We start from the raw sequence: 11,335 nt of genomic DNA on the forward strand, positions 1-11,335 counted from the left end.
ATTGTCAAGGCACCTACCTGGCTGCTAACTGCAAGGTTGGTGGTTGAAGTCAATCCAACGGCATCTCAAAAGGAAAGCCATTTCTGAACAATCAACTATTGGAAGCCCTGTGGAATACAGTTCTGCTCTGACACACATGGGATTGTCATGAACCCACTCCATGACAACTGGAGGTAGTGGACATCATCGAATGGCTGTCATGGTGCCAACCCAGAGTAAGTGACCATTCATGGTCATCAGAAGGGAAAATTAAACAGAGAGGGAGGAACAAGGAAACAATTTCCCAAAGAGGTGGCTTCTGAGAAAATGGCAGACTTGCAGTATTTGGTTTGATGTTGGCAATACTATTGAACCTGGACTACATTTCTCCCTCTATGCTTGGTTCTATAACTCTGTTCGCCACGGGGCTCAGGTACTGAGAGAGCAACTTCCCCAGGGACACATCTGCCCTTTTCACTTGTGCTTCATCTGGGGACAGTCGGGATTGGAGCTGCCTGCCAGCGCTCTATTTCTCATGAAGTATTTATCTAGACTGGAGTCCATCCACTTTGATCATCAGCCCTTTCTCAGGATCTTGTGATTTAAATTCCCTTTAGGAAATAAGGGCATCATACAGGTCTCTCTGACAAGAGACTTCTTACTCAGGGACGTGTCAGAAGTGTCTGAGTTATCAGCTTCTCGGGAAATAACTCCACCTTGAGTCCTGTTGACTCACGCGTTCGTCCATTCAGCAATCATTATGGTGCATACCTCGTGCCAGGCAATGAACGACATCGCCTTTCAGAGCTCACCCCTAATAAGCTCGCCTCTGTTCTGCTATCAATGAAGTGGTGACTAGAGGACATCATCAACGTCCCCAGTAATGTCTGTGGCACAGACTTCAAGCAGGGAGCTCCCTCGTGTACTCAAGGAGATTCAAGAATTTTCCATGAAGGAGACAGCAACCCAGAGGCACACATTGACACCAGGCTCCACACAGATATCTGTGAGACAGGAATAAGGAGCGTTTCATAGTGTATCCATATAAGGATATCCATATAGGAGGGATGGAGATTTAGCAAACCAACGCTATACATCATTTACCTACACACTTGTTACCACTTTCAAGAACCTATAGTCAAGGTGGATGAAAACTAATGACTAATTATCAAATAAAGTTATACAGCTGCCCCAAAAATGTGCTGTAAATACTAACCCTAATTTTTCAAAAATTTTAATTTTATTTTATGGGGCGGTCTTACAGCTCTTGTCACAAACTATACATGTATCTATTTTGTGAAACACATCTGTACATATGTTGTCATCATATTTTTCTCTTTTTTTGATTTTTTAAAAATCATTTTATTGGGGGCTCATACGACTCATCACAATCCATACATACATCAATTGTATAAAGCACATTTGTACATTCGTTGCTCTCATCATTCTCAAAACATTTGCTCTCCACCTAAGCCCCTGGCATCAGCTTCTCATTTTCCCCCTCCCTCCCCACTTCCCCTCCCTTCTGAACCCTTGATAATTCATAAATTATTATTTTGTCATATCTTACACTGTATGATGTCTCCCTTCACCCACTTTTCTGTTGTCTGTCCCCCAGGGAGGAGGTTATATGTAGATCCCTGTAATCAGTTTCCCCTTTCTACCCCACCCTCCCTCCACCCTCCTGGTATCACCACTCTCACCACTGGTCCTGAAGGGATCATCCGTCCTGGATTCCCTGTGTTTCTAGTTCCAGTGCACATCCTGTGGTCTAGCTAGATTTTTAAGGTAGAATTGGGATCATGAGAGGGAGGAAGCATTTAGGAACTAGAGGAAAGTTGTATGTTTCATCATTGCTACACTACACACTGACTTGCTCGTCTCCTCCCCATGACCCTTCCGAAAGGGATGTCCAGTTGCCTAGAGATGGGCTTTGGGTCCCCACTCTTCACTCCCCCTCATTCACAATGATATGATTTTTTGTTCTTTGATGCCTGATAACTGATCCCTTCGGCACCTCTTGATCACATAGGCTGGCGTGCTTCTTCCATGTGGGCTTTGTTGCTTCTCAGCTAGATGGCTGCTTGTTTACCTTCAAGCCTTTAAGACCCTCGATGCTATATCTTTTGATAGCCAGGCTCCATCTGCTTTCTTCACCACATTTGCTTATGCACCCGCTTTGTCTTCAGTGATTGTGTCGGGAAGATGAGCATCATGGAATGCTAGTTTAATAGAAGAAAGTATTCTTGCATTGAGGGAGTACTTGAGTGGAGGTCCAATGTCCTTCTGCTACCTTAATACTAAACCTATAAATATATGCACATAAATCTATTTCCCCATCCTCATATATAAATATATTTACATATGTACATGCCTTTATTAGACCTCTATAAATTCTCTTTGCCTCCTAGCTCTTTCCTCTATTTCCTTTTCCTTTCCTCTTGTCCCACTACCATCCTCAGCTTTCATTTGGGTTTCAGTAATTCCTCTCTGCTTCATTAACCTTGGTCACACCCTACCAGGCCTCCAACACCCTCCTCACCACCGATTTGGATCACTTGTTTTTCCCTTGTCCCTCGGTTTATTAACACCACTTCCTTTCCCCCCTCCTCCGCTTCTCCCATGTCCCCCCTGACCTTCGGTCCTGTTGTTTCCTCCTCCAGATTGTTCATCCAGCCTATTTTATTTAGACCGACCTGCAGAGATAATAACATGCACAAAAACAAGACAGAGCAAAACCAAGCAACAAAAGAAAACAACATCAAAAAGCCAATGACAAATAACCCCACAGCACAACAACAACAAAAAAGAAAAGCTTGTAGTTAGTTCAAGGACTGTTTGTTGGCCTTTAAGAGTGTTTTCCAGTTGAGTCTGATGGGGTGCCAAGCCCTGGCCCCAAAGTCTATTTTTGATATTCCCTGGGGACTTGGTTGCTCTGTTCCCCTTGCTGTTCTGTTGCAAGCCCTTAGTGTTTTGCCTCGGTGTGGTGGGGTCAGATGGGGCAGAATTTCAACACTGTGTCTCCAGTGTTGCCCCCTGTAGGGCTATGGGTCAGTGAGGGATGTCGTGTCTCATAGTGGGGCCGGTCATATGGTCCTCTCTGTGGATGAGATGCTGTGAGCGGGAATATCATCCTCAAGGCTTGGTGGCCAGGATGTGCTGCACTCTCTCTTACTCCTCCTTCATTTGTCATCATCTTTTTCAAAACATTTTCTTTCTACTTGAGCCCCTGGTGTCAGTTCCTCATTTCCCCCCTCCCTCCCCCATCCTCCCTCCCCTGTGTCCCCTTGATAATTTATAAATTATTCTCCCCCCGCCCCATGTCTCATATTAACATCTGTCTCATTTCACCCACTTTTCTGCTGTCCATCCCCCTGGGATTGGGGCCATATGTTGACCATTGTGATCGGTTGTGATCAGTTCCCCCTTACCTCCCACCCCCCACCCTTACCCTCCTAGTATCGCTGCTTCCCTTATTGGTCCGGGGGGTTTATCTGTCTTGGATTCCTTGTGTTGTGAGCTCTTAGCTGTACCAGCGTACATGTTCTGGTCTAGCCAGATTTGTAAGATAGAATTGGGGTCATGGTGGGTGGAGGAAGCATTAAAGAACTAGAGGAAGGTTGTGTGTTTCATCAGTGCTGTACTGCACCCTGACTGGCTCTTCTCTTCCTTGTGGCCATTCTGACAGGGGGTGTCCAAATGACTACTGATGGGCTTTGGGTCTCCACTCTGCCCTCCCCCTCATTCCCATTGATATGATTTTTGTTTGTTTTATTTTGGCTACTGCTAAGTTTTATGACTATGAATATACTTCCATTTGGAAATGGGTTGTCTTTGTTATATTAATGAGGCAGGGTTCGTATAGGGTGTGTCCTCCATCAATTGCTTTTGAGAGAGAAAAGAGGGAGGACCAGTGAGAAGCAGAGATGGCAGAGGAGGAACCAGGCCACATGAAGATCATTTAGGAGAGGGAGTTCACAAAGATAAGGACCTTTCTCCAAAGTCTGCTAAAAGAGAACACCTTCCCTAGAGCTGGTACCCTAAATCTGGATGTGTAGCTTCCCCAATTGAGGAAAATAAAATTATTTTTGTTGAAGTCTTGCATTTGTTGTATTTCTAGTATCATAGTACTACCTAAGACAGCAGTCAAGCGTGTTAATGGTTTACACCACCAGAGACTCCCACTAAAGAATAAGACATAAAAATTTAATTCAGAGCAATGAGAGCAATGATACAAAGATGCAAAGAGGTCATAGGAAGACAGAGAAAGGTACCACAACCCATCATTTCCTATCATCCTCATTCAGGACAACTGTCACCCAGGAGTGTGTGGATTAGAGGTTGAGGTAGTTAATTACCAACCTGGCTGATAAACACATGTAGGGTTAATTGAAGGGTGGAGGGAAAAATGACTTGGTGAGCCTCGCCTTTCTAGTTCTCAGGTCTCTTGCTTTGTGATGGTCGGACCAGGGTGCAGCTGCCTTAGCCAGTTCCCTGCTTCAGCTGGCAAAACTCACTTCCTGTAAGACATCCCCAAGGAGAAGTCACATGGACCTACCTTGATGCAGCCCTGGGTGCTGGAGCAGCCCTGGGTGTGGAGACCCCTGCCAGCACTGAGATGCTTACACATTCACTGATTTGTCTTTCCTCCTGCAGTTGATGTCATAGTGTGTGTTTTGTGAGATGGAGGAGGACTTTGTGGATTGGTGTCAGACATATGGGTTAATGTTGGACTTGTGGATTTGGGCAGCACTGGGTTGGGATGTTTTCTTGATGTGCACTTAACCTTTATATAAAACTCTCTCTTATACATGAGTTTCTGTGGATTTGTTTCTCTAAAGTACCCTGATTAATATAAAGGTCAATGACATTCTTTGTGTTCTTGGCACATGGTTGGCTATTTCTAGTCTACCTTAATAAGCAACATTACAGTAAATGGTGGAAAAACCGACGTCAAGGATTTATATATTTTTTCAATCTTCTAATTTAATTTTTCCATGAACTTTAATTTTTTTATTATTAAAAGATCATTTTATTGGGGCCTCTTAGAGCTCTTATAACAATCTGTACATCAATTGTAGTAAGCATATTTGCACTTACATTGCTATCATTATTTTCTAGACATTTACTTTCTATCGCGGCCTTGGAATCAACTTCTCTTCCACCCACCCCCACCCTCATGACCCCCTTGATAAATTATAAATTATTATTTTCATATCTTACACTGACCACTGTCTCCCTTCTCCCACAGTTTTTGTTGTTCATCCCCCTGAAGGTGGGTGGTGTGGTTATGTGTTGATCATTGTGATCAGTTCCCACCTTCCTCCCCTCTTCTCCCCACATTCCCCTACCCTTCTGGTATCAGTACTCCCATTCCCATTCCTGGATTCCGTGTGTTGTGAGCTCTTAGAGCACCAACGAAACACACAATATTGCTCTGGTCCCATGAGGCTTCCTCACCCCCCCCCATCATGACCTCAGTCCTGCCTTTCACTGTGGCCTGGAGGGGAGCATGTGCACAGGCACAGGCAAGCATTTCTTTTTACATATCTATAATCAATATTCATAGAAGCTGAGGCCAGGAAGTTAAATGATGCATTGCACTGGGCAAATCTGCTGCAAAAGATCTCTCTATAGTGTTAGAAAACAAAAATGTCACTTTGAAGGTGCACCTGACCGTGGTATTTCCATTGCCTCAAATGCATGTGAAATCCAGACAATGAGTAAGGAGAGCCAGAGAAGAACTGATGCCTTTAAATTATGGAGTAGGCAGAGAATATTAACGAGGCCCTGGATTTCCAGAAGAACAACTCTGTCTTGGAAGAAGTGGAGTCAGAATGTTCCTGAGAAGGGAGGATGGTGAGACTTCGTCTCATGTACGTTGGACATGTCGTCAGTGGGGACCTGTCCTTGGAAAAGAACATCATGCTTGGTAAAGTCAGGATCAGCAAGACCGAGGAAGACCTTCGATGAGGCAGAGTGACCCAGTGATGGCAAACATTGGGATGACTGTGAGGACGGCATGGGACCAGACGACATGCATTGTGCTGTGCACAGGGTCACTGTGAGTCGCAGCAGAATCAACAGCAACTAACCACAGTCGTCTATCTGATGGCTCTCTAAGTAGTAATTTACTATGTGAAAAATTCTCTCCCCTCTTAGCCTGGGGTTTGGAGGGTTAATAGGACGAACTATTATGTAAAATACTTTCCTTATATAGATGTCAGGAATTTTCCAGGAGCATTACACTTTGTATACATACTATTGGTTAGAGCTAAAAGAACCACAAGATGCCAGCCAGTATACACAGTGATATGACTTCATCCTAATGACATTGTGTGACACTCAAAGTGACAATTGGTAAAACCAAATTCTATTCTCTTTATGAGTAACTTAATAGCTAGTTTTACAATCTTCTTGGTAATCATGCTGTGACTTTTTTTGTTTGTTATAAAGCCTGTAACTTTGAATGTTACCTCTGTAGGTTTGATTACCGTATAAACTGGAGTATAAGCCGAGTTTTTCAGCACATTTTAAATGCAGTTTTTGTGGTAAAATTAGGTACTTCCACTGACATTTGGGTCAGCTTATATACTTCAGTATATACGGTACTTCTTGACAGTTAGAAAAACATCCCCCTAACTTCATATTGAAAAGCATTCTTCTGTATTCTGGCTAATTAAGAGTGGGGCACTCATTTAGTTTGTCAGCGAGATTACTGTGCTGTGGTTGGAAATTTCATGTTTAGATTCCTTTATACCACTGGGTAGTAGACTTTGAGCAAATCAAATGGACAGGTGGTGGTGAATGATAGAGGAAGATGAAGGGGTCCAGGATGCACGCCAGATTTCCAAGTTGTCGGGGAGCTCCCAGCAGAGACAGAGACTGTAGAACCAGGAGAAGCTTAGAAGTGGGGGAGATACTGATCTCCATTTGGAACTATGTATTCTAGGGGCCCATGGGACATCTAGGAGCCCTGTGGGTGTAGTGGGCTACATGTTGGGCTGCTAACCCCGAAGGTGAGCAGTTGGCAACCACTACGCACTCCTAGGGAGAAAGACTGGGCTCTCAACTTCCAAAAAGAGTTACCATCTCAGAAACCTACTGAGGCAGTTCTACCCTGTTCTACAGGGTCACTATGAGTTGGCATCCACTGCATGGCATTAAGAGTATGGGCACCCAAGTAAAAATGTTGTGTGAATTGCGAGTCTTCTGTGCATTGAGGGTCAGGTGGTGACCACCTGAGCATGCTAACTGAAAGGTTAGAGGTTCAGGAGCAGAGGCAGTCTGGCAGGAAGGCAGGTATGGCAATAGATTTCGGAGCAAACAGCCAGTGGGAACATGGGGAGCACAGTTCTACTCTGACCCACAGGGGGTTGCCAGGAATAAAACCTCACTGGCATCGCGTCCATGTTGACTCACAGCGATGCCCTCTGGGCTTCCAAGACTGTGACTGTCTAGGGGAGTAAAAAGTCCAGTCTTTCACCCTTGGAGCTGCTGGTGGTTTTAAACTGTCAAACGTGGATCACAGCCTAACTCCAAACCACGACACCAGCAGGGCTGCTAACCACTGGTTAACAGTGGCTGGTAGTTAAAGCTGGAAGATGATGAGATCCGGGGAAGAGAGGGAAGGAATATCTAAGGGGGAACCAGGGACAGTAATCTATTGCAGCCTGTCGAAACGTAGTTTAAACTGTTATATAAAAATACACGATTATCTGAAATATAAAACTCCCACCTTAATTTACAATAAAAAATTGTTAATGAGAAAGAGTATATTGAAGATGTGAGCAATAAGATCCAGGGGCAGAGAGCATCCTTTGGACCGGGGTTCCTGCATTGAGAGACTCTTAGACGCAGGGAAGATGGAAGCCGAAAGACATAGAGGTTTCCAAGCATTGCTGGGCTTACTAATGCTGAAAGAAGACAAGGGCCTTCCTCCTAAACTGTGAGTCCCCAGAGAGAGAAAGCCTCCCTGAGAGCTAGCACCATAAATCCAACCCTCCAGCTTTCTAAACGGTCAGAGAATGAATATCTGTTTGTCAAAGTCAAAACAGCAACGACAACCAGATCCTTGTGGGAATTGGGGAACGGTGAATGATGGGTGGATCATCAGGGGCAGACAGAGGTAGGGCACCCAAAACAAAGAAGAAGGTAGGGCCAGGGATACTGCAGGAGAAGGCAGTCCTGTAGAAGGGAAGGAAATAGAGCCTGTGAAGGAGGAAGGCACGCTTCAGTGAAGCAGAGAAACCCAACAAGATGGAGCTGAACACAGCCCGGTGGCGATGTGTGGCTTTTGCAGGAGGATGGATGAGGTAAGTTGGTGAAGGCGGGATCCTGATTTCATGGGTGAAGCAGTAGCAAGTTTTCTGGGAGCTGTAGATGGGAAAAGAGGGAGATGGCAGCAAAGTCAGAGGGCAGCCTGAAGCGAACATTATTGTTCAAGAAGAGAGAGAGCTCAGCGTATTTAGAGTCTGAGAGGAAGCCACCGGTAGATGAAGCCAAGTAGAAAGTGTGAGGGAATGGGGACAGCTGGACTGAAGGCATGGCCTTGTGCAGAGGCCGGAAGACTGTGGCCGGGGATGGTGTAAGTGTATAAGAGCACAGAGGCCCGGATTTGGCATTTGTGTGTGTTGGCTCTGTGAAGTTGAAATAGTTTTGGAGGGCAATGGAAAATGAAGCCTCTCCCCCAATGTCAAGTAACATGGAAGATTCAATGATTCCATACTAGAACTCTCACCTTTCATGTGGGGGACATTGGTTTGATTCCTTTAATGCTCTTCATGTGCCAGGAGCCCTGGTGGCATCGTGGTTATGGGTTGGGCTGCTAATCACATGGTCAGCAGTTTGAAACCACTACCTACTCCTTGGGAGAAAGACCAGGCTTTCCACTCCTATAAAGAGTTGCAGCCTCAATAACTCCTGTAGGGTTGCTTTGAGCGAGAAGCCACTCAATGATAGCGAGTAAGCACCTCATGAGCAGCCAGCATTCATCTGTCAGAGCCTTTGTTGCGATGGTGCTGGACAGGTTTAAATGAAGCTTCCAGACGAAGGCAGATGAGGACAAAAAAAAATCATCGATGAAAACTTTACGGATCGCAACTGTTCAACCTGCTATTCATCCTGGGGATGGTGCAGCATGAGCAGCAGTGGGTTCCAGTATGCTTGGGAGCATCCCGATTTGGCGGCGGAGTCAGTGGCAGCTGATGACAGTAACACGGCTGGTAACAGAATATATTCATTCAGGGCACGAAGGGCCAAGCTAAGCGCAGAGAATTTGAATCTGTCATTACCTGGTTTTCTCTCGCACCATGAGCCCCTTTCGCTTCAGAGCTGGAGAGGGGCTTGGGGAATTGATCCCAGAGGGGCATGTCACAGGACAGGTGAGGCAGCTGGATGAGTACACAAACAAAGGGCTTGGCTATGGCAGTAAAAGGTGACGGTAAAAGGGACGGGAGAGGATGAGAGCTGAGGAGATGACAGAGCTGCAAAGAAGGGCCACCTCCCTGACACTGGAATCTCCCAGAACAACATCAGGAAACTGAGTGCAGAAGAAGGTTCAAGATCCTTGTTTGTGGTGAGTTGTGATAGCAGGTCTAGGAAATTAATGCACAGAGATTGGGTGTGATCTTCCTTAAAAACTTGGACCCAACCCTTTTTAGGTGTTGTTGCATTACCTCCTAGCCGCCCAATGCACACGGAATGAAATTCTACCCAGCCCCGTGCCATCATCCCAGTGTTATTTTTGACCTCATTGTTGTAGCTAATGTACCAATCCATCTCATTGAGAGTCTTCCTCCCCCAACTTTTTTTTTCAAATTGACCTACTACCTACTACTTGACATCATGGTCTTTTCCAGGGTCTGGTCTTTCCTGACAACATGTCCAAAGTACGTGAGATGAAGTCTCGCTATTCCCACTTCTAAGGAGCATATTGGCTGTACCTTCTCCAAGACAGATTGGTTTGTTCTGGCAGGCCCTTGTTCTTGCCATATTCCTCACTAGCTCCGTGATTCAAAGCCATCAATTACCTGCCAGTGTTCCTCGCTCCTTGTCCAGCTCCCACAGAGAGATGAGGTGATTGACAATACCAGGACTTGGGTCAGGCATAGCTGAGTCCTCAAAGTGAAATCTTTGCTCTGTAACAGTTTAAAGAGGTCTTGTACAGCAGATCTGCCCAGTATAATGCATAGATTGATTTCTTGATTGCTGCTTCCATGAGCATTGATCGAAGATCCAAACAAAATGAAATTCTGAACAACTTCAATCTTTTCTCCATTGATTGGGATGTTGTCTATTGGTCCACGTGTGAGGATTTTTCGGTTGTTTTCTTTACATTGAGTTGTGATCCATACTGAAGGCTGGCTGTATTCTTGGATCTACATCAAGGAGTGCTTCAAGTGCTCTTGGCTGTTGGCAAGCAAGATCGTGCTCTCTGTACATAGAAGGTTATTGATGAGCTTCTCTCCAATTCTGATGCTACATTCTTCTTCATATAGTCCACCATTTACCATGGGCCAATTCGCAACTTCTTGAGGTTCAGCTTTCTCATGCGTATGCATGGTTAAATAAAATAAAATATGTATAGTTCCTTGCTCACAGTAGATGTGAAATGAATTCTCTTTCTCCATCCCCTATCCTAGCTACCCAAATGCAACTTGTCTAGGAAGCCTTAAGCAGCTTCCCTGGACCTTCTCGTGGATTATTTCTGAAAGCCCTAGTTCATATCTGTGCCTCACCTGGCAGGAGGAGGCTTGGGAAGGAGTATCTGGAGCTGATGCCGCCCAACTGAGCTATTTCTGCCCTTTCTGCTTCCTACTCGCTGGGCCGTGGGGAGACCCATGCAGGTTTAATGAGCACTTGCACTTGACAGGGTTTAGCTCACACTATAAATAGGACCTATATTTCGCAGGCGAGATTTATAGGCTGCGGGTGGTAAGCTGTGAGTGGATTGGTCTGGCCATAGGATTTGTCTAAAACCCCGAGTGAGTGAGTGGATAAAAATATCAGGTCAGGAAACTCTCTGACCCAGGAAATGTGAATCAGTTCTCAGGAGCTTTGCCTTGGGGGTTAGCAGGAATGGAGACTTTTATGATGGGAAGTAACCTGGACCAGGCCTGGCAATGGCACTCCCGCATAATAGGCTTTTGGCTCCTGGGTGGCGCAAGAATTTAAGCACACAACTTTTAACCAAAATGTTGGTGGTTTGAGCCTCCCCAGAACTTTGAAAGAGAGGCCTGGTGATTTGCTTCCAAAAGATCAAAGTCTTGTGGGGAAAACCCCCCAAAACCATTCTATTCTATAACCCAGGAGATTTTGAGGAGTTTGAATTAGCTCAATAGCACACTGGTTTGTG

Source organism: Echinops telfairi, unplaced genomic scaffold, assembly GCF_000313985.2.
Source record: "Echinops telfairi isolate 266 unplaced genomic scaffold, ASM31398v2 ScPeMD7_5592;HRSCAF=6446, whole genome shotgun sequence".
In the NCBI taxonomy this organism is placed as follows: Eukaryota; Metazoa; Chordata; class Mammalia; order Afrosoricida; family Tenrecidae; genus Echinops; species Echinops telfairi.